Here is a 23953-nt window from a genome sequence, read left to right as displayed (position 1 = left end):
AAATCAGCAGATCAAAAAATTCACAGGGGAAAGGTAGAATAAGATCATGGTTAAAGCAGATTGACAGATGCACAAAGTTAAAATGTTTCCTACATACAAGGATCCAGATAGAGACACAACATCATCTTGGAGCACAACTGTGGACCCCCACAAATATATATATACACATACACACACACACAGAAATATCTATTGTGTATATATATATACATATATATGTATATATATAAATAAAAGATTTTATTTATTAATTTGACAGAGAGAGAGACAGTGAGAGAGGGAACATAAGCAGGGGGAATGGGAGAGGGAAAATCAGACTTCCTGCTGAGCAAGGAGCTTGATATGGGGCTCGATCCCAGGACCCTGGGATCATGACCTGAGCCGAAGGCAGATGCTTAACGACTGAGCCACCCAGGCGGCCTATATATATATATTTTTTAGCACAGAGCTTTAACAAACAAACTTTCCTGGTAGTATTGATACCTTCCCAGAGCAAAACTCTGAGGTGTTATGTCCTCACCTCTAAGAGGTGTTAGAAAGGAGCTCACAGAGGATGACAAAAATCCTGAGACAGACAGAAACTCCATCATGCCACAGTCTATTGAAATATTGTCATAACATTAGGTCTTTGGGCATTTACACCTTACTAGTAGGCAGCATGACCTATTGGACAATTCTTTTTTTTTTTTTTTTAAGTAGGCTCCAAGCCCAGCATGGAGCCCTAAGGTGGGGTTTGAACTCACCATCCTGAGATCAAGCCCTGGCTGAGATCAAGAGTCAGATACTTAACCGCTTAACTGACTGAGCCACCCAGGTGCCCCCTATTGGACAATTCTTTTTATTATGTTTGGTTAGCCACTATATAGTACATCATTAGTTTTTGATGCAGTGTTCAATGATTCATTAGTTGCGTATAACACGCAGTGCTCATCACAACATGTGCCCTCCTCAATACTCATCGCCCAGCTACCCCATTCCACCCCCCCCCGAAATCCTCAGTTTGTTTCCTGGATTCCGTAATCTCTCATGGTTCATCTCCCTCTCTGATTTCTCCCCCTTCAGTTTTCCGTCCCTTCTCCTATGGCCCTCCATGCTATTCTTTATGTTCCACATATAAGTGAAACCATATGATAATTGTCTTTCTCTGCTTGACTTCTTTCACTTAGCATAATCCCCTCCAGTTCCATTGATGCCAATGCAAATGGTGGGTATTCATCCTTTCTGATGGCTGAATAATATTCCATTATATATATGGACCACATCTTCTTTATCCATTCATCTATTGAAGGGCATCTCAGCTCCTTCCATAGTTTGGCTATTCTGGACATTGCTGCTATGAACATTGGGGGGCATGTGCCCCTTCTTTTCACTACATCAGTATCTTTGTGGTGAATACCCAGTAGTGCAATTGCTGGGTCATTGGGTAGCTCTATTTTTAACATCTTGAAGAACCTCCATACTGTTTTCCAGAGTGGCTGTACAATTCTTGAACGAGGACTGGGAGATACTGATTTGAGTCCAGGTACTGTCACCCACCCACTATGTAATATTTGGCAAGTCATATGTCTCTTTGAGTTTCAATATTTTCATTCATAACACAAGGGAGTTGGACTAATTAATAATTTGAAAAAAATTTTTTAACACTTATAGATCCCTTTCTTTAAATAAAAGTTCTTGGGATTATAAGTCAAATATTAAAGTTCTGGGGTTTAGGGTCTTACCTATGTATACCACCTTTCTGCATCCCATGGTGACCTCTGGGGTCCTATGGTTAACAGTTCTAACACCACTGCAATAGATTATATCAAATTATAGATTATATTTTCCAGCTCTAAAGTTAATATCTGACAACCTCAAGCAAAGGCCATAGCTTAACAAAGTCAGCATATGTACAAAATCCATGTTGAGCTTTTTTAAAAAAATGGTTTCTGGGAAAAATGAGAACAAAAGCTAATCATTCCTTAATATGTTTCAGCCCAAAGTAGGATTATTCTTTAGGTATATATAGGTAAAAAACTTGCAGTAATGTTACAGACAGTAGACTTCAAAGGAAGTCAGGAGTTGAGTTTGGGAACAGAAATCATATTGTATTCCTATTTTCCATACCTCTTGTTAAGCACAGATGCTTGTAAATCAGTCCATAGGACATCAGTGGATTTGTGATTCTGAAAAGCAATCACACCATTTGCATATTTCGAAGTACAGTATTTTCATGTAGGTCTGTTCCTCTCAGCAGATTTGTATCAAAACCCCAAGTGCTTTGGTGTATTGGATACTGAATACATGGTAGGTGGCCTTGAGAGTTTTGGTTATTCTGCCAGAACTATGAGTGGCTCTGGTTTGCCATCTGTTTGGTTAATTGATATTCTGCAGTACCAGATTCATAGCTGGCCCTCAAAAATATCTTTTGAGTGAACGGATGAATTCAGTAAGATGAGTCAGGTCACTCAAGGGTCCTGGTGGCGACTCAAGCCAAGACTTAATGAGAAATAGCCTAACAGTTGACACAGACGTTTAAATACCTGGCCAAATATTGTTCTTACACACATGTGACCATGGGAACTTGAGCCTATAGAAATGTTTTATGGGGTTAGATCATAACTCCTCAAAATGAGAGGGGAGGACTCAAGGCCTTTGTCTGATGTCTATAGGTGCAAGTAATAGCTGGAAATCAGGCATTCCAAGATGATTTTTAAAATAAGTTGATAATCTGATCCATTTAATAAGTAGAAATGTATGTTCATAAGATGTTATGCTGCCCAGTCCTCCTTGCTGGGATCAGAAACTCACTAGTTCAGAATTGACTAATCCACTGTCTCCATCTTGAATCAGGGGTTAATAGAGGCAAAGGCAGGAAAGAATATCCCATGGACAGAATCTTAGTTTTTTTTCTCTCTAGAATGTATTTTATGCTCACTGGGTTGAACCAATTCTTCATCTTGTTTTGTGATTTCAAACTACATGGACTATATTTGTAATCTGAATCCAGTTTTTGAGTTAGGGATGTTTGCTAAATTCTTGTACTATGGTGGTGTAAAGTTTATAGAGCACCAGGGCAACATTTCTCTTGTATGTTCAAAGGAAGATTTGACTTCTGAGATGCTCCCTGATGAAAGGGTTTTGAGGTCAAAAAAATTTTATTGAAATGATGCAACAGAATCAGTATTGAGTTAAAAATTATTTTTAGCTATTCACAAATTAGCATGACACATATCTAAGAGTTTGCATTACTTAAAATCTTGTTCCAATTGAATGTAATCTTTAAATACTACTGATAAATATTGAATGAAGTTGCTTCTTTGACAATGAAGAAATGAGCTGCATAAATAAGTCCTACAAAAAACCTTTATATTTGAAGTGAAAAATAATTTTGATGTAATCGTTTGATGGAAAATGATCAAAATAATTAATTCCATACTTTTTGAAGGAGAATATGATAAACACAGTAGTTTTCCCCTCGTGCCTTAGGGCTATCAGCGTGAATATGGTGCAGTACTGCAGAACAGTGAGGCCTTTGCAACTATATGTGTGGGCCCCTTCACCCCTAAACCTTTTAATTCTTTGAGTTCTTTGGCATGGTTTTTATTGACGGGCTTCATCATCCCCTGCTCTGAAATTCTCACCCGTCACTTCTTATTTCTCTCTGCACGCTGATCCCCATCACATTCTTTTCTGATGTGATAATGAAGCTAGTGTGGTTTTTAGAACTATGTGCAAAATAAAATACATTGCAAGAGGTATAACTTTAGCCAAGTGTGTATTACTTTAGATTAATGATTTTAGGGAACATTTATTCTTGCTGTTCTTTCATTTCTGCTTATATGTGGATGTGAGTAATTGCTATTTTGAATGTACCATAGTCCTGCTTCTTCACATACAAAACGAATGGATGAAACCTCCCTTTTATTTTAAAAAATTCACACATTTAATTGTAAAAGACCATTGCTTTCATTCTCAATGAACCATCTATAGACTGCCTGACAGTTCCAACTAGTCTATCACTAAGGTACTTATGTTCACCCGGTAGCAGTGTATCCTAAGTACAAATGAATTAAATAGGAATGGAAGGCTCATTAAGTTCTGTGATTACAAGTGTGAATTTTATAAAAGGAAACAAATGCCATAACACATAGACATCTCAGTCACACCCAATGGGAGATTTCCAAATGACCCTAAAGTGACAAAATAAGACACCTATCACTTTCACCGAAAACCACTGGTTCAGTGGTGTTTCTACTATTGATAAAACTGACCTGCCTGGTCACATTGTACCACACTTCTGCATTTGTTCACATCTCTACAGAGAGAAGTCCTGTACAAATCTGTGAGACTGTTTTTTGTGTGGAAATCAACTTACTTTCAGATGTTCCCGTGATGTTCATAAGTAATATAGAGAATAAAGTCTCTTTATATACCTAAGGCTCTATCTCTTGAAATATATCAGAAACAATCTGGTTTACTAGGCTGAATACTACTAGGCTAGAAAAAAAAATGCCCACAAAGCTCAGCTCTAACTCGCTGAAGCAGCATGATACAAGGAACAGAACTCTGGATTTGATGTCTGGAGGCCTACACGAGTCTAGACCCAGAAAAGCCAGAGTCTACCATGAACTAGCTTTGTGACCACAGACAAGTCCCTTGTCCTCTCTGAACTTCATTTCCCTCTAAAAAATGAGGAGTCTGAATGACATGCTCCAAAGTCTTTTCCAGCTCTGAAGCTGGCTGTGTCACCTCAACATAGTAGGAGATAATGAAGTCCTGTTTTGCTAAGGGAATGGAGAGAGGGCCCACCATGGCTACTTTATTCATGATCATTGGAAGGAGGTTTAGGGCTATTCTCCCTTTTCTCTTTCCTAGGCTCAAGGCTACTTCTGCCTTTTCACAGCTTCCCTCAGCAGTGGGTGTATTTTCAAGCAAGAAATTAGCCATGAGAAGCTTTTTGAATTCTCCTCTTTCTTCCTCATAAATAATGTGTTGTTTTATGCATACCTTGACCTAGTATTGTCTGGTTCTCTGCCCTTGGGTGCCAGAGTTAACTCTTCTGACTGGTGTTCTATGTCCAATAAGTTAGAACTGACGATGCCCCTCCCTGGTCCATCTGTTATGTGCTTTCTTGGCACTACTCTGAACTCTGGTCTCTTTCTTATTTCTGATACTAACAGGACAAGAATACCACAGTCATAACATAATATAATAAAAAAATTATTATTAAAAAAGAAAGAAAATAAACTGAGGGCTGCTGGAGGGGAGGTGGGTGGGGGGAAGGGGTAAATGGGTGATGGACAGGGGGGATGATATGTGATGTAATGAGCACTGGGTAATATATGACTTGTGAATCACAGACCTGTACCCCTAAAACAAATAATACATTATATGTTAAAATTAATTTAATTTAAATTTAAAAAAATACAAATAAAAAAAGATATATATTGCAAAATGAAAAAAAAAAGAATACCACAGTCAGAAAGAGATGAAAAATTACAAATAGTTTTATTTGGCACAGTGACTATAAAAAATATACATGTTATGTATAACATATAAACATTTTATGTAAATAGTATGGTTATATTATTATATTATAAACTAATATTTATTACGTGTAGTATATTATGTATTATTTATAAATATAAATGGTATATATGTATTATATAACCATAAAAAAGAAATATATAATTGTTGTAAACTTATATAAATTATATATGCATATGGATATATGTATGTATATATGTATATATAACTGATCTCTTCTTTATATATAAATAATACTCAATTAGAAAATATTCTAAAAAGAAAGTTGATTCATAATAGCAGGAAAAAAGCATAAACTAGCTAACTTATAAAGAAAATTATAGGATCTATCTGAAGCACCTGGAGAACATGACTTATTGACAAAGGAATGCTTGAATAAATGAAGAGACACACCTATTTCTGGTTAGGAAAATTCAACTTTAGAAAATACAGAGTCTCCCTAAATTAATGTGTAATACTAATGAATTACCAATTCAACCATATTTTGGGAAATAAACAAAATTATTTAAAATGCTAATCTGGAGGCGCCTGAGGGGCTCAGTCCGTTCAGCATCCTGACTCTTGGCTTTGGCTCAGGTCGATCTTGGGGTCCTGGGATTGAGTTCTGCATCAGGCTCCTCGCTCAGTGGGGAGTCTGCTTGTCTCCCTCTCTCTGTGTCCCACCCCCTGGTTGACTCTCTCTCTCTCAAATAAATAAATAAATCTTTAAAAAATTAACTGGATGAATAAAGAGCTAATAGCTAGAAAATTAGGAGAAAAAGGTGTAATGGAAAACATATACTGAAGTATTTGTAGGTGACATAATAGGATATCTTGGATTTGCTACAAAACAATACAGGGTTGGAGGAAAGAGGGTTTAAAATTGAAATAAGGTTGTCTGTGAATTAATTATTGAATCTGGGTGACGGGTTCATTTACACTTTTCTCTTTCTTCCCATCTCTTTTTTTGTGGAGTTTGTAATTTTTAATAATTAAAAAATATTTTATCTGGCTAAAAACAACCATAAAATGTTGAAATTCGACGCTGGAAAAATATTTGCTATAAATAGCACGAGAGGTAATATTTCTCATAGATAAAGAACTATTAACCAATGTGTGAAAAAAATGTTTATAGAAATGAAAAAGAAATGTCAAAGGACATGAACAGACAATTTTCAAATGGAGAAATACTAATAGCCAATAAATATATATGAAAAATTTCAACCTCAGTGATGTTCAAAGAAAAGTTAATGAAAGCATAACTCACCTATCAGGTGGCAAAGATTAAAAAGTTTTGGGAAAAAAAAAGAATATAAATTCCTACATGGTTGCTGGAATAGAGAATTGGCACAAACCTTTAGGAGTGTAAGTTGGCAATCTTTTTAAAAATATAAAATGAAAATATACATTGACATCTACATTCTACTTATAAAAATTTATTTGAAGGAGATATTGGCACAAATAAAAAAAGTGAGCTTTAGTTTTGTTAATATAGAAAAATAGAATACAAGGCCCATCAATAAGAAGCTGGTTAAATATAATACTTACATACAAATAATAGAATGTTTTATAGAAATTAAAATGATAACATAAATTCATATTTATTGCCAAGAAGAGAAATCCATGACATTCTTTTGAGGGGAAAAAGCAGTGTTTACATATTTGTATTTTCCAATTAACAGAAAATACATGGAATTTATATACATGCATAGAGGAATGTTTGGAAAAAGAATCACCAACTTGTTAAGTATGATAGTCTCTTGTTGGTTGGATTTCTGGTGATTTTTATATTCTTCTTGTATTTTTGTGTGTTGTATAAATTGGTAATAATTAAGTGCAATTTATTAAGAACCAATTTGTTAAAAGTAATTCATTTCATATGCTTGCCACTAGGTATTGAGATGTTAAGGGCTTGTGAGAGTGTACTTCATTCATTTTTGTATTTCTGAGTCCTATTGATGCCTAGTAGGTGCTCAGTGAATATTATTGGGATTAAATTAAATTTTATCTACATCTTTCCTTGACATCTGTTCAGGTAGTTGTTCTTATGTTGATATGACATATGGTCTACCTATATTTGCTTAGCATTTTTAAAGAAGCACAGAGCATTAGAATTGAAAGAAACCTCTTTCTCTTTATACCAAAATTCTTACTTTGTAGATGAGGAAAATGTAACTCAGGTAAAATGACTTATTCAGGATCGTACAGTTAGTGGTTTTCAGAATGTGGGCTCCATGAGAGTGAGTGTTTTAATTTGTTTTATTTCTATATCCCTAGCACTTAGGGTCTGGCACATAGTAGGGAGCAAATAAATATTTATTGAATGGATAAATAAATATACTTTCTCACCACTCTGGGTCAGAGAGTTTGTCCATTTTTTTCCCTCTACAATTCTTTTTTTGTTTGAGGTATGTTCTCAAGGTTGGTGGTTATCTAAAAATCCTTCCCTTCCTCATTGAAAATCAAGATTCCCTTCTGAGGGGTTATGATTGACTGAAACCCTGATATCATTTTTACTGACAATGAAATGAGGGCAATGAACACAATTGTAAGAAAGCCTTGTTTCCTTCATCTTTGATAATTCACCATTGTAGCTCAGGATGGCTCAGACCTGATGCATTATGGATCAAGCTTGGTGACACCAGGCAATGGAGAGGGGAAAGAGCCAGAGGTGGGTGAAGACACAGTCTCGAGGGCTGAAGGTAGACTGAGGTGCATGACTGGCTTTAGAGAAGTCAGTGAACAGCCCCGGAAGAATGCCTTTGGGTCCAGTATCCCAGGAATATTTCTGGAAGCAGTTGATACTAGACCATCTCATCTGGGTCATCCAGGGGCTGGGAATCCAGGAAGTGATCACCTTTTAGTGGTAAGACGGGAGAACAGCAAAATAGCAGCTCCTCAAAGTTTGGGGGACCTGGGCTGGGGTACAGTCCTGTGAAAATGACCTGAGCAGAATCATGTAGGGTCCCAGTGTCTCACTAGATGGAATGAGACCTTGAGTTGGGCAACTCTGACTCCACCGGGTCAAACCATATGATCACAGATGGATGACAGGAAATGGAAGTACAGTCCTTGGGATGGGACTAATCTAGATTGATGGAAACTGAGAGTGAGAATATAGAGCTACACTGGAGCTCTGGAATGAGGGAATTGGAACTCAGTTATAATTTCACTTGGAACCCACATGTATTTAGTTGGAAGCACGGCTTCATTCCCAATCCCCAAACTCTGTGATAAAGTGGGAGACATGATAGGGAGGATTAGCTGACATGTTGACCAGTTAGCTGGTGCTAGCTTAGACAATGGGGCAGGAATAACAGTTTGGGAAGAGAACACTTTGGGGAAGTACTAGGGCAATCCATGGCAGAGGCTAACATCATCTATTTCCCATCACGTCTAATGAGGTTGGTTCATGCTACACATTTGTTGCTTTTTTTAGTTTCAGTATATCTAGTTCTTGTTTACTTCCAATCAACTAACCCTCGCATAATCCTTTGGACAAGAAATACATGCGCTGGCAGACGGTCAAAGGAAAATATTGTGACACTGTGTTAAATATATAGGACAGATAATTTTCATGCAGTCTAAACATAGCCTGAAAGTCTTGTCCCTTCATCTCAGGTTTTTGTGTGTATCCAAAGTAAGGCTAATATTTCTTTGTAAGTTTATGTTCCTGAGTATTATTATAATCCATTTATCATGGACAATAAGATAAAGTCATTGAAAGGAGTGTATGTGGGAGGAGACTGGAAATATTGCTTCATTTTATGACATTCTTAAAAACAAGTTTTGATCCTGTTTTTTTTTTAGGACTCCTGCTCCTGTTGTGGGATCCCCCGGGGCTTTTTAACTTTTTCCCTGGCTATGGAGTCAGCTAGTGCCCGCACAAAGACCCTGAAATGCAGTTCAGTATGGTTTCACAGAACTCTGGGTAATGACTTGAAATGAATACTGCCCACACTGTGGGCATTGAAATTGGGGACTGTCAGAAAAGCAGATAAGTCAATTTTAAGGATTCTCTAGGGGAGCTGCAAAGAGTTCCTCTCACTGTTGATGGCATATCCTGTTCACAGCTTCAGCCTCTAGAAATACTTTGATTCAGCAGCAACTTGGGGCTTTTAAACACTCCAATGGGCCTTTGTTGGCAACCGCTCTGCCTGCATGCACAGAGGGCTCATTCTTCCACGAAGGGCCAGCCGGCCTGCTGATGGGCCAGAGCAGTTTACAGTGATGTTGCTCGTGGGAGGGAGAAGCAAGCAAGCAAGCAAGGATCGGCATGGCCTATAAAAGCACCATTGATTCCTTTCCAGCTCAGTATTCTCTTCCCCAAGTGCATGCCACCTTCATTATGCCTCTTGTTTTATAGGTTTTGAGCTGCAATTCCTACAGACTGAAATACCTCTGACACTCCTCTAAAAGAAATTCCTGAATATACAACAGAGACTGTTACAAGGTGCCGTCCCCAGTGTCCCTTGGGGGAAATGCTTTGTGGAGAAAGTAATGTCATCACACGCCCCTACACAACGCCCACCTTTCCCTTTGATCTTAGTGTTTACCTGTGGCTTATTGGTATCAAGGCAAACTGGGTATTGAGCATTTGACTTTGAAATAGGTCTGGTTCTCCAATAGGCATTCTTTGAAGTCAGATCCATTATGCATTGTTTATTGCCCTTTCAAACATACCCACATGTATTTCTAAGACCAAGGCTCTTCTCTACTCATTCAAAAGGAGCACTGGAGTTTGTTGCCGTACTGGCTCTCCTTTGATATTTTTAAAAAGAGAGAAATAATATCTCTGGAGACCATTTTGTCCACTTACAAATTATTTTAACAATATATGTTCAGGGCAATTTTACATTCTCTCTATCCCATTACTATCTTCCAAAACACAATTATATGTCAATTGAATGACTCAGAACTTCTTCTGCCCAAGTAATAAATCATAAGTGTAATGGGTAAAAAGAATTTGTCATTGTTCAGTGTGTATACAGAGTTATGTGGCATATAACCTCAAATTTCTTTCAGATCATATATAAATACATAATAAAATAATAATACTCATTAGTCAACACCAAATATAAGTTCCAGATGTCTGAACATCAAAGTATTTATAGGCCTATAGGAACCGCCTTGAGACAGGAACAGTTCTTCAGAAATGGTACTGCAAGAAAGCAGGCTACAAAAACCTCCCAAATTCTCTGAAACAAAAGCTATTCTTGTTTATACATAAATTATGAATGACTTTTTAAGGGCTGACTCATTGGCCTGTGCATGTGCCTACAAATCCGGTTTCACAAGAGAATGGGAGCTGACTGGACTAACAGGAATTCTACAACAAATCATTTTTCCCAGCTTGCCTCTAAAGTGAGTCAGTTTGTCCGGGTTTCAGCCACCACTCTTGTCAAGGCACAGTGGGGCGTGTTGCTCCTACTGGGAGCTCTGGCTCTGCTCCAGTGCCACTCCTATCACCTCTCAGAAGCTGCCTGCTTTAAGCAGTCGTGGGCTGGTACCTCTTGTCTGCCAAGAAGCTTTTGGAGCTCTGCTGCTCTCAAGCTATTCCTTGGAAGAAGGGACTTGACAGCCCCCTCAAATGGTGAGATTGGTGTGGCCATGTGTGGACCCCTTGCCCGAAGCCACTGACTCACAATTGCAAGTAACTGCAATTCCCAGGTCTTTTCTCTGGATGTTGGCCTCGTGTCCAGAGATATTGCCCTGGTGGACAAGAGCGTCAGTTTCTAATCCCAACTGTGCCATTTATTCACTGCCTGACCTTAAATGAGTGAGTTGACTTTCCTCAGGTTTCCTCATCCATCAAATGGGATATCTTTCAGAATAACCTTTCAGGTTCTATAAGGCTTTGATGGGCTACGATTTGGTTTTCCTCTACATACATCAAAATAAATGAATGTATTACTTAGTTCATCAGTTTGATGTGTTGAATTCAGATGACCAGGATGGCTAATGAGGGGCTGAATTAATCGTGACTCAATATAAGGTTTCACTAATAACACAGACCTTCCGAGACTTGAAATATTTCTCCTCTTGCAAGGAGGAGAGGGGGCAGGTTATGATTATTTCCTGAGAGTTAGGTATGAAAAGGTAAAGCCCAGACAACCTGTTTGCAACATGAAAAAAAGTCCTATTATCCTTTTCTTCTTCAGATCTTCCTCTTACAGGAGTTTCTTATGGGAAGAAGGGAAAAAAGGAATACACTTTTGAATGCAGTGATTCAAACACTCCAATGACTGATCATGTATGAATGTCAAGAATTTTGAACATGAGTTATCCATCCTAATTTTCCTACCCCAAATGCTTTTGTTTGATTTCTCTAACCATGGAAAAAATGTCCCTAAGAAAGAAGTATTTGATTGTTGGAGTATTGAATAGGGAGACGAGTATTTGGATCTGAGTTTGACCAGACCTCTTTGGGAAGCTGTTCTATGTGGAGACAACCACACTTCCTTTCCTCCTTCTCTCAGAAGGAATTTGTTTTCATGGGCACACTTGTCCATATAAGGAATCCCGAATTTCCTCTGATGACAAAATTTGATCACTACAAGGTGATAATGGTGTCCACTTATCAGTTTTCATTAATAAATAAAGGACTGCAAACTCCATAGTCACCATGGAAGAAAAGTCAACATGGAAGAGAGATTACTTAGAACTTGAAGCTTCAATGTTGCACAATTAACAACAAATCCATTATTACTTGATGTATTTTCTCAAACAAAAAACACATGTAACTGGGAATTTAAAAACTGAACAGGCATTGGCAAATGTTTTCCAAATATAATACACCATCCTGACAGCTAATGCATCAGCAATGTTTACTTCAGCAAATGTTTCCAATTTGGAGGGAGAAAAAAAAATGAGTGTCTAATAATAATCTTTTACATTCAAACATGTGTATGGTGCTTTACAGTTTACAAAGCACTTTCAGTGTATACATCCACTCAACCAATCCTTGAAACCACTGTGGGAGGCAGACAGGACACATATTATATTATCTTCCAACAATTTGTACTTGCCCACTTTTGTCATGCTGTTTCATGTCTTTGTGACTCACACGTGCTCTTCCTGTGTCCTGGAACACCCTCTTCCCCCTCCTCTGTCTAAGTTTTCATCTAGCTAATTCCCAACCAACTTTAAAAATTGATGCAATCGCCGCATTTTTCAAATCCTCTGGAATCCTCCATTCTGATTGAGATGTCTCCCTTCTGTACTTCTTCCATACCATATGTAGTGTAGCAATGATCACATTGTACTGAAATCATCTGCTTGCTTTTCTGTCTCTCCTCACTAGGCTGTGCACTTACTCGATTGCATCCTCTCGTCTTATTGCCTTGACACTGTCCCTGTCACGTAATAAGGACTCAGTAAATCTCTATTGAAAGAATGGAAGCTTAGGAATTTGAGTGTCTTGTTCAAGGTCACACAGCTAGTGAGGGGCAGAGGTTGAACTTTAACCTGAGATGCTGGTCTCCCAATTCAGTAGTCTTTCCTCAATATCATGCAGCTCATTGCTACTGGAACACATTAAATGACCATGGACATAGCCCAACAGCATCTCAAGAGTTATTTCTGCAGCGCATATAAGAAACCATTGGGAAGAAATATGCTCACTTCCTTTCTTAGTTCTGTATTTGTTTATTATTTTTCAATTCTTTATTTGCTTCCTATTTTCTTCCAACAGGAATTTGAGGCAGCTTAAAATCAAGTTTATGTAAAATAAGGATAAAAGACAAGGAGCCAGCCAAAAGAGAAAGTAAGGAGGCAAAGTGTTGTTTCATAAAGATTAGGCTAAGGAAAATGACGAATTGAGCTTAAAACTTGTTTTGAGCTTTCTAGAATTCAGGTAAACAAGGGAAACATAATGCACTGTGTTGCTGTTATGATTGTGTAAAGACAGAGAGAACATCAACTCGGGAGTTCATTTTTTTCCTGAGCATTAAACTCTAAGAGGAATTTATTGCATAGATATTTATATAAGACCATGAAAAACTTAACGAAGAATGCCTTCATACGCAGCTCACGAAAGAGAAATTTCTTCATCAAATATTTATTGAACATCTCCTATATGTCAGACAGTATATTGGGACAAAAATTTGCAGATGAGTAAGATATGACCTTGCCTTCAAAAGACTTCAGGGTCAGCTAGCAGACAAAAGTGATAAACAAATAACTAGACATAAAGGGCAAAAACCTTTGACAAGAACACAAATATTTAGGCCTATTATCAGTGTTTGATGCATGGAAGGATTAATGCCTTATTTGTTTCTATCTGCATTTTTCTTTGTACAATTGCTGTTCGATATAAGAATGTATGACTTTAAGAGCTTATAAACTGAATCCATACACGGAGGCATCTTTTTCAACTCTACCCCACTGGGAAGCAAACCTAATAATAAATTGTCTGGACTCCGAAAACATGGTTAGAGTGAAAAGTCCACTTTTTGTTCCTGTAATTTGTAATGCACTCTGAAAATCCTGAGGCTGGCTCAGAACCAGCTGACGACCCCTCCAGCTCTGGGCTCATAATGGGGAGCCTATTTTTCTTCTTTTATTACTGGTAACTGGAAAAGCCTAGCAACTATTTTCCATTGACATTCCCTCCAGGATGGAGAGCTTGTTTTTCCTAGATTTTCGTATATTTTTAGGCGGTCATCTTGGGCAGTCTGGCTTTGTATCAAAAGTGTTTTTAATTGAAGAGGTTCTCCCTTGGGCTATTGGGTAGAAAAATACATTCTCTGTATCTCCAGTCTATTTTGGGGGTCACGGCTGGGTTCCAGTTCCCCATCTTTTTGCAAAGTGGCTGCTCTTTCATCTTATCCCTCAGTGTGTCTGGAAAAAGGAAAAGGGAAGGAAGGAAGGAACAGAATCTGTGATCAATCTTCTAAATGGCTGGCTTAGAAGTGGCAAAAGTGGTGACTTTGGGTCACCTACTCCATTTTCTCAAATTTATTGATAATGTAAAAAATGTTGATGGAGAAGTGGGAGTGTAGATCACTAGATGATAGGAAGATGGTTTCCACCTTCAGAATTGCCTTTGGAGGGGGGCTTATGGGAGTTTCTACTTATACTCAACTCTGCTTCCATCTCAAATTTTCCATTTGCGTAGTTCTCATTTTCTTAGAGACAGAACAGGCTTGTGCTTAGCTTTGGGCTCACAAAACTTTTTTTTTTTATTACAGAATTACAGATTTCAGAGGTTAGCTAACATGTGAAGGTCATGCAGTTGGTAGTGGTGAAACAGGAATGGCTTGAAGTCAATAATGACTCCAGAGTTTGGTGGTTCTTTCTGTTGAACAGGCAGTCCCCATGGATGCCTTGTGTACCCAGCACACCATGGATACTTCTTTAGGAAAGTAAGGGATATTGACATGTTCCCTTAATGGTTTTCCTTAAAGGATTCTTTCCACAGGGTAGGATTACCAGTGGAGCAGTTTTAGACTATAACTCCATGGGCGTCTTCTGGGAAAAACACTGATTGACCCAATTATATTATTCAGAGGAGACTAAGAATATGAGGCATCAACCGACAGCCAAATTCCTTATCAGTGAAGCCAGAGATGTCAGAGAAAAAGTACTTCATGACATTTCATAATACTTCATACACAGTGTGCTTATCTGATTCTCAAGTTCTCTTGTACTGGTTTAAGAGGACAGGGTGAAGGGTGTTACACCCACACAGTTTCACTTGAAAGACGGACACACACTAAAGTCAAACCTTTGAGGTATTTCCTGATATGGTTTGTTAGGGATTGTTTTTCCTTTTCCTTAGAGGCCATTGTGGTCCAAGTGTGAAATCTAGAGGCCTAGATCTGGCTTCTGAGAGTTTTGTAGAAAGTCCTTTTACTAAAAGTTGTTCTACTAGATGCTGGTTTTGTTTGTTTTGTTCTGTGATAATTTGCTTTCATTGATAATGAAAAAAATTCCTGAAACTCTAATCATGACTACAGTTTGTTTTTAGTTAAGCTTCTAGGGTATCCTGAATTGTTAAATCAGCATGTTACATTCTGGGGTTATGTTCAAAAATGAACCATCTGCTTTGGCGTGGCCACTGACCAGTGGAATGAACTCAGGCTCAGAGTTGCGGCTGGGTCAGCCTTCCTTGTCAGGATTATGGAAGGTTTGGGATGGGGGAGGGTCCCAAGGGAGACATCAAGTGTCTAGAACAGCAGGGAGGATCTTGGGGCTATTTACCAACTGATAGAAAATGTTTAACATTTTAACAATGGTTACTGCCATGTTTGAGCTGACTATCAGGTCTATGTGCATTGCAATCAATCTAAAATAGTAATTGAAGTTTTACATGCACCAGGTGCTGTGGGGCTAACTAAGGGAAACCCTAAAGCCAATATGAAACTTCCTTTAGGGAGTCTTTTCTAGGAATCTTGACATCTAACACTGGAAAGATGATATAATTGCATATTTAAGGCCTCAAGTCAAGCTTCCTGGATGTAATAGTTTCTTACTGCTGTTGTAACAAGTTTTATCCCAAATTCGTGGCTTAAAATAATGCACATTTTTTTTCTTACAGTTCTGGAGGCCACCAGTCTAAAATCAAGGTTTTAGTAGGGCTTCATTCCTTCTGGAGGCTTCAGGGAGGAATTAGTTTTCTTGACTCTTTGGTTTCTAGAAGCCACCTGCATTCCCTGGCTCATGGTCCTTTCATTATATCAATCCAACCCCTTGTTTGCAACATTCTATCTCCAATTACTGACTTGGACATTCTTGTTTTCCTCTTATAAGGAAGGACCCTTGTGATTACACTTGGCCCATTTGGATAATCCAGGATAATCTTCTCATCTCAAGATCCTTAATGTAATCCCATTAGGAAGGTCCCTTTTGCCTGTAAAGTAACATATTCATAGGTTCTGGGGATTAGGCAGGGATGTCTTTGGGGGGATCATTAGTCTGTCAACCACAATGGATTCCCATGGTAGCTCTGCCACTTCTTAGCTCTATGACAAATGACTAGCTATGGAGCCAGTTACTGTTCCTCTGGGTCTTGGTTTCCTAGTCTGGAACATGGGGATAATAGTAGTACTTTCTTTGTAAGATGAAGATTAAATGAGTTACTGTAGGTAAACAAAAGGGCTTAGAACCATTCCTAGGCCCTAACATGTGTGCTACCTGTTGTCACCATGGATATTGGTGCTCTTCTGGTGAATCTGCTCCTCAGTGGATTGTAGGGCTGATGTCCTTGGCAGGTCAACTTAAGGAGACAATGACTCTTGATCCTTTACGGATCTGTCATAGTACTGTGACCTGTTCTAACCCTGCAACCGCTTTAGTCAGGGAGCTTCTTGAATTCTTCCTGCAGCATCAACCTGGCTATACCTCTGGGACAGGAGAAGAAGAAGGATTGACTAGCTTTAAGCAATTGTAGCTCAATATTTCAGAACTCACCATGAAGCCACGCCCCAAGTCTACCTACTCCTTGTTTTAGTGGCCATTTTCGTAATAAGAATTTTCCAAAATGGGGTTTCATCCTTCTCTCATCCATCTTCCCAGCACAGGGTTGCTGCCTCCCGTCTGAAGGAACCCCCAACATTGCCGTCCTCTGGTCTCTCTGCCTTGCTGGTCCCACATCCTCCAAAGCCTGTAGCCGCCCACCCGCAGCATGTGCTCCCCTCTGGAAGGGGTTTCAAAACCCTGCCTTCATATCCAATGAGGGAATAAAAGTCTGTTCCTTTTATAGAGTAAATTGGATTTGCAGGCATCTGCTGTCTGGGGGTTGTCATGAAAGAAGAAAGCGGCATGAATATCAGAGGGTAGAACAGATGGCTCCTTCTAACTTGGGGGATCTATGCATTCAGGGGAAACACTGTCAGGAAAATTCTAAGATGCTCTCCTGGCAGAACCGAACCCGGAGAGACTGTGTTTCTCCCGAGTATTATAACAATCTATTCCATTTCTGGAGGGTTCAGATTTGCCTTTTTTTACATCCCTATTTGTGGAAATTTCTTGTCTGTAAAAATATATGCAGATAAATAAAATACATTCTCTGACACTAAAAATCTATCTGTTTAAACCACTGATTTCTTCCATGTCCCCAACCCCTGCCCCATTACTGCCATCTTTTTTTTTTTTTTCTTTAAAGAATTTCAGTACGTGGCATCACTTTGGAGCTTCTATTGCTTCTAAACTAGGTTGTACTATTTTGAAAAACAAAAGTATTTTACCCAGACCTATTTTCTTTGTCAACTGCCTTTGCCACAAAGGACTAAATCTGTCCCTATTATAAATAGAGCTCAGTTGCAGAGAAGTTTAACTGGCTACCTTAAAAGAAGCATGGTTTTTTTTAATGAGTAAAAGAATCTTAACGTGTTGTTTTCTTCATTTTCTGGTCCTCTTTTTAAGTTAAAAAAAGATCCTTCATTAAAAGAAACGCAAATCATTTCTATAATATAAAAACTGTACAGCTCTTTAACATTCAGCCTCTGAAGAGTAAGATACAGACACTCCCCCAAACCAAGCTTTTGGTCTGATGAGGTGGAAAGGACACTTGATTGGAAATCAGAAAGCCTGGGTACTAGTTCTTAGTTACTAATTATTAAGTTAAGACTTACATTCTATGTGCCTCAGCTCTTCATCTGTAAAACATGGATATTAATTCCTTCACCTCATAAACTTGTAACAGGCCTCAAGGGAAATAATCTTTAAGAAATGGTATTGGGTAGTACAAAGAGCCGTTTTGAAATATGAAATGCCGGCAGAGCACAGTAGAGGAAGCAAACGTTTGCAGTCAGCCCGTGCCTTGAACGCCGATTCCGTCAAGTGACAAGCTCTGTGACTTGCCCAAGTTAGCTAACCTCTCTGAGCTTGGAGTTTCTCATCTATAAGCAAAAAACCCTTCTGGATGCTTGTGAGATTGGAAAGGGAGTACAAAACAAGTGTCCAAGGATGGTGGCTCTTGTCTCCGTGGAACAAGGCACTCCTGTCTGTGTGACCAAGCCATAAATATACTTCAAGTTTTCCCTTGACCTCAGGTGCTCTTGGAACATTGGACTCAATAGCTTTTCTCCTTTTTTTTTTTTTAATGAAAAGTTGATAGCATGGACAGGCTTGTGGTTCTCCATGCCATTAAATTCAGAAACAAATGTGCTCAAACATAAACTACCATCTTGCCTCCAAAGGCAGCTCAGGTTTTCAGTCTGCACATGAGACGAGTGTGTCCTTGCCTGCAAAGAACATCTCTGTTCCTTGGGACAGGGCTTAGCCCAGGTGGGTCAGGCCTGAACAACTTTCAGTGTATTGTATCTAAGAAGTTTCCTCCCCTTCCTCAGAAAGTCCCAATATCATTTGTGGCTCAGTGTAGCACAGCCTTACGTCATGAGGTACAGACTGGAGCAAGGTCAGGGAGGAAGCCAAGGGAGCCAACTGCACACAGGGGTGTGCAGTATGGGATCAGTGGAGAGCCGGGAATGGCAACTCTCAGTCCAGCTGATGGACTGCAGTGCAGGCCAGCAATGCAGGCTGAGTTTTGCTATACCCTGTTTGTTTTCCCCCAAGAGAAGCCACAGATTGAATTTCCATATGATATTTTCCAATTTTTAAATGTTGGCAATTAATCCACATTATTCTCTAACTCCATAAATATTAGAGTTGGCTCATGGGCCCACCAGTGTGTATCCTCTGATAGACAGTGTCAGCCTGTGCCCTCTAGTAATTCTGTGGGTCAAGGAGATATTACCTTTATCTGTACAAACTTGGGTCACTTAGAATTACATTCACCTTTAAAGATTTTAGGTCTGAAATTATCCAATATCCTTTCTGTTTTTGACTATGAATAATTAAAAAAAAAAAAAAACCTTACAAAAATGTAGCTCTCTTTGACCAGTAGCTCTTGATAAAAATTAGCAGTTTTCAAATCATGTTCAAATAAGACCAGAGCACTTCAGAATAGGATGGGTAACCCACCTATGCATCCAGACTCCCAGCACCAGTCAGTTTTCGGAATGGGACTGAGAAGTCTTAGCCTGGATATGATTGCCGTCAGCATCAAGTTCTTCTGACTTAAAGACCCATCTAGGATCAACTGTTTGCACATTGCAAACCCCTTTGGAACGGAGCCCTGGGGCATCTATGGAGAGAAGCACCTTTCTGACTGCACTCCCTCTACCCCCTTAACATGGGTCGAAGGGAAGGAGGCTCACTCCCCTAGGGTATTGAGGGGTGGGGTGGGGAGTAGTGCAGCTGATAGCCAACTCCTTGTTTAGAATACCATTGCTGGAAGGGAAATTGGACTCCTGGAAAGAATCTAATTTAATGCCTTTCACACTGTGTAGTGAGGTCTCCAGAGGAGCTTGGGCAGCTTCCAGAGGGCTTTTAAATGACACTATAAAGCTTACTATAGAGTATTGGTATTGTATGAAGAGGTCATTTGAGAAAAGGGTTCTATTAATTAAAGGGAGAAAACCCCACTGGTCTCATTTTGACTTTTAGTTGAAGAACCAGCCTGGTGTCTAAATTGCCCAAGGCTATGCCGTTGATGAAAGTCAAGCCAGTCAAGAGCCTCACTCTGTAGCATATCAACCCTTTCCTGCACTCAGCATACACTTTATCTTTTTTTACACCTGATTTTTCTCTTTTCCAAGGTACTAGAAGCATTCTCATTTGCTTGCTAAAAGCTAAAGTAGCTTGAACTGTTCTTTTTATAAATTAGGACAATTTTGACATTTTTGACAAAGGCTTGGCTACCATTAGTTAACACACCAACCATGTACCATTTAGACAGATTTCTTTGGCTAATGGGACCCTGGTCACCACCAGTCTTTCTTCCTGGCCTCCATTCATAAGGACTGCAGTCAACTGGGAGGATTTGAGGGGGGTATATTCCAGTAGTGTGCTGATAAATGTCAAAGTGGCGTGCTTTCTGGGGTGGGTAGCCTTGATTTGTAACATTTGCCAATTTCCATTGTGTAAATACTCCCACCACAGCCAAATTCAAGTTACAAAATGAGACATCGCTGAGCGAGGAGCTGGGAAGATACGTGTGCAATTGGCTGCCCACTGCCTAGCACTAGCTGGCTCCAGCATGCCACAGCACTTGCTCTTCTCAGTTAGGAATTCACTGGCTCCTTGGTTAGCCCCAGTTCTCACCTCCACAGCCAGTCTGTTTCAGTCTTCCTTTACTCCAACATTTCTCTCCCTATGATGCCAAAACAAGGCTTTGGGATTGTCACTCTTTCAAATGACTGATTGAATGAAAAGCATTCTTACATCCTCTAGGAGTTTATAAATGTATTTCAGGTAAGACGGTAGGCAATTTTTTCCCTCATTCCATCCTTTAAAAATCCCCACATCTTTCATTGATTTATGTTTTTAACCATTTCTTAGTTTTGGTTTTCAAAAACCTAAGAGTTTTTTTTAATAATGATTTTTTATTATGTTATGTTAGTCACCATACAGTAGTATATCCTTAGTTTTTGATGTAGTGTTCCATGATTCATTATTTGCATATAACACCCAGTGCCTAAGAGTTCTAAGTTATTTCACTAGATGGTGCTATATATAGTTCCAAGTCAGGACAAGTGTCAGCTCAAGAATCCAGGAGCCCTCTGAGGAAAGTATTTCTTCTTATGACCAGAAGTTGTCATCAAATTGAAATTGGGATATTCTAACCGACTTTATTCTTTTCCTTGCCTTTGTCTGTGGGAGTGCTGAAAGCTACTTACCAGGACAGATTGTCAATTGCCACTTACTTTGAGCATTATTTTCCCTGGTGGTAGAAGGTGTTTTAAATTTTCTCTCGTCCTAGAGATTTTGCCATGTCTTTTGCACCTGTGAGCTCTGTGACAGGTCACACTCTATTTGGAAGGTATCTCTGTCCTCTACCCTGTGACTACTCCTTAGTCTGTATTCTTTGGGTACCAGCATTCTTTGTCTCTCTAGCCTCATGTCTGAGGGGCAGAATATGTTGCTGACTCATTGTCAAGATGGTTCATATTGATTTGCATTCTACAAACCTCATTCAGTACTTCCAATTTGTTGGAAGATATGCGTAATCTCTTCTACATATTTCATCTCATTTCATTCAAGTACGGGAACTTCGTTTCTTGACCCAGCTTTTACTGTTTCTCTCCATTCTCCATTCTCAAGAGACACAGAAAGATAAAGAATCATCTCTCTGAAGAAAAGATAAAAACCTTAACTTATCTGCATTTTACCACCTGTAAAATAGTCATCATTTAACCATGATGCCAGATCGACTGTGTTATTAATTTTTACATTTTAAATTCCGTCTTAAAAATAGGAATGGCCAACAGACTATTAATCATTGTTAAAAGCATCTTTCCAACAACTCTGTCAGCTCCACGAAGGAGTTGTGTTTTGCTTACAATTGTATCCTGAGCAGAGTACTGGGCATGTAGAATGTGATCAATAAATACCTACCACGTTGATGGCTAGGCTAGACACTTCTGGATGCTACCCCAATTATGTCTTGCAGTACTGGAAGAAAACAGTATTATTCCCATAGCATCCCACAGAATGAGAAAATGGATTCTCAGAGACTTGTCCAAGTTCCCACAGGTAATGCAAACAAAAGAGCTGGAATTTTCTCCCAGGCCTGATTCCAAAAGCCACCATCTTACTGATTTTGTGAAGATTAAATGCTAGGTAAGCTGAATTCTTTCAGGTCCCCAAACCTGGGAGAGAATTACAAAAGACTTATTGGCTTTTCTTGGGGGGGGGGTGTACAAAATGACCAAATGTTATAGCAAATAGAAACAGTATAGAACTTAATTTTGATAAGCATATCTTTGTGTTTTTCATATATATATTATTCTCCCTGCCTAGAAGGGCAAAGCATTTTACATCCTATCTTGGAAATCTTAACAACTGACCATGGAAGAATTCTTTAAAAAGGGAAATATTAAGGAGTATTTGATAAATCAGATAAGCTGATTTAATTAACAGTTCAATCTTTTTACATGTTATAGCTTCAGATAATCTATTTATTCTTTTTTAAAAAATTTTTTTATTATATTATGTTAGTCACCATACAGTACATTCCTGGTTTTTTATGTAAAGTTCGATGATTCATTAGTTACATATAATGCCCAGTGCACCATGCAATATGTGCCCTCCTTACTACCCATCACCAGCCTATCCCATTCCCCCACCCCCCTCCTCTCTGAATCCCTCAGTTTGTTTCTCAGAGTCCATAGTCTCTCATGCTTCATTCCCCTTTCTGATTACCCCCCTTTTCTTTATCTCTTTCTTCCCCTACCGATCTTCCTAGTTCTTATGTTCCATAGATGAGAAAAACCATATGATAATTGTCGTTCTCTGCTTGACTTATTTCACTTAGCATTATCTCCTCCAGTGCCGTCCATGTTGCATCAGATGTTGAGAAATCGTTCTTTTTGATAGCTGAGTAATATTCCATTGTATATATGGATACATCTTCTTAATCTAGTCATCTGTTGAAGGGCATCTCGGCTCCTTCCATGATTTAGCTATTGTGGACAATGCTGCTATGAACATTGGGGTGCATATGCCCCTTCTCTTCACTACGTCTTTCAGATAATCTATTTATTCTTGAGCCAGGTTTGATACTTGTGTTTTTTCTAGGAATTTGATCATTTCATGTAGGTGACCTCATTTGTTGGCGTATCATTGTTTATCATACTTTTTATTATCCTTTTACTTCTGTAAGTTCTATAGTAAGCCCCTCTTTCCTTCCTGATTTTAGTAATTTGAGTCATCTTTTTTCTTGGTCACTCTAGCTGAAGATAGGTCAGTTTTATTGATCTTTTCAAGGAACCAAACTTAGGTGTCCTTAATTGTCTGTATTTTACTTATCCTGGCTTTCATCTTTATTATTTTCTTTCTTCTGCTTGCCTCAGGTTTAGTTTGCTTATCTTTTTTTAGTTTCCTAAGATGGGAAATGAGGTTATTGATTTGAGAACTTTCTTCTTCCTCCTCCACGTCCTCCTGGTGAGGAGGTGACTCAGCCAAAACCTTCTTTCTAAGCTTCTACTGCATCATCGGTAGCTGTGTTTCTGTATTCCTTCATCTCAAAGTGTTTTCTGACTTATCTTTTGATTTCTTCTTCAACCTATTGGTTAAAAGTGATATACACATGGTAAGTAAGCATATAAAGGGATACTCAACATCATATGTCACTAGAAAATTATAAACTAAAACAATTTAATGCCACTATACAACTACTACAATGGCTAAAATCCAAAACACTGACAACACCGAATGCTGGAGAGTATATGGAACAACAGGAACTCTCATTCATTGCTGATGGGAATGCAAATGGTGACAACATTTTCGAAGATATTAGGCAGTTTCTTATATGTCTAAATATACTCTCCCCATATAATCCAGCAGTCACCCTCTTAGATATTTACCAAAATAAAATGAAAACTTAAGCCCATGCAAAAACCTGCACATAAATTTTTATAGCAGCTTTATTCATTATTTC

This window comes from Ailuropoda melanoleuca, chromosome 7 (assembly GCF_002007445.2).
Source record: "Ailuropoda melanoleuca isolate Jingjing chromosome 7, ASM200744v2, whole genome shotgun sequence".
NCBI classification, from domain to species: Eukaryota; Metazoa; Chordata; class Mammalia; order Carnivora; family Ursidae; genus Ailuropoda; species Ailuropoda melanoleuca.
Note: the sequence above shows the minus strand (reverse complement) of the source record.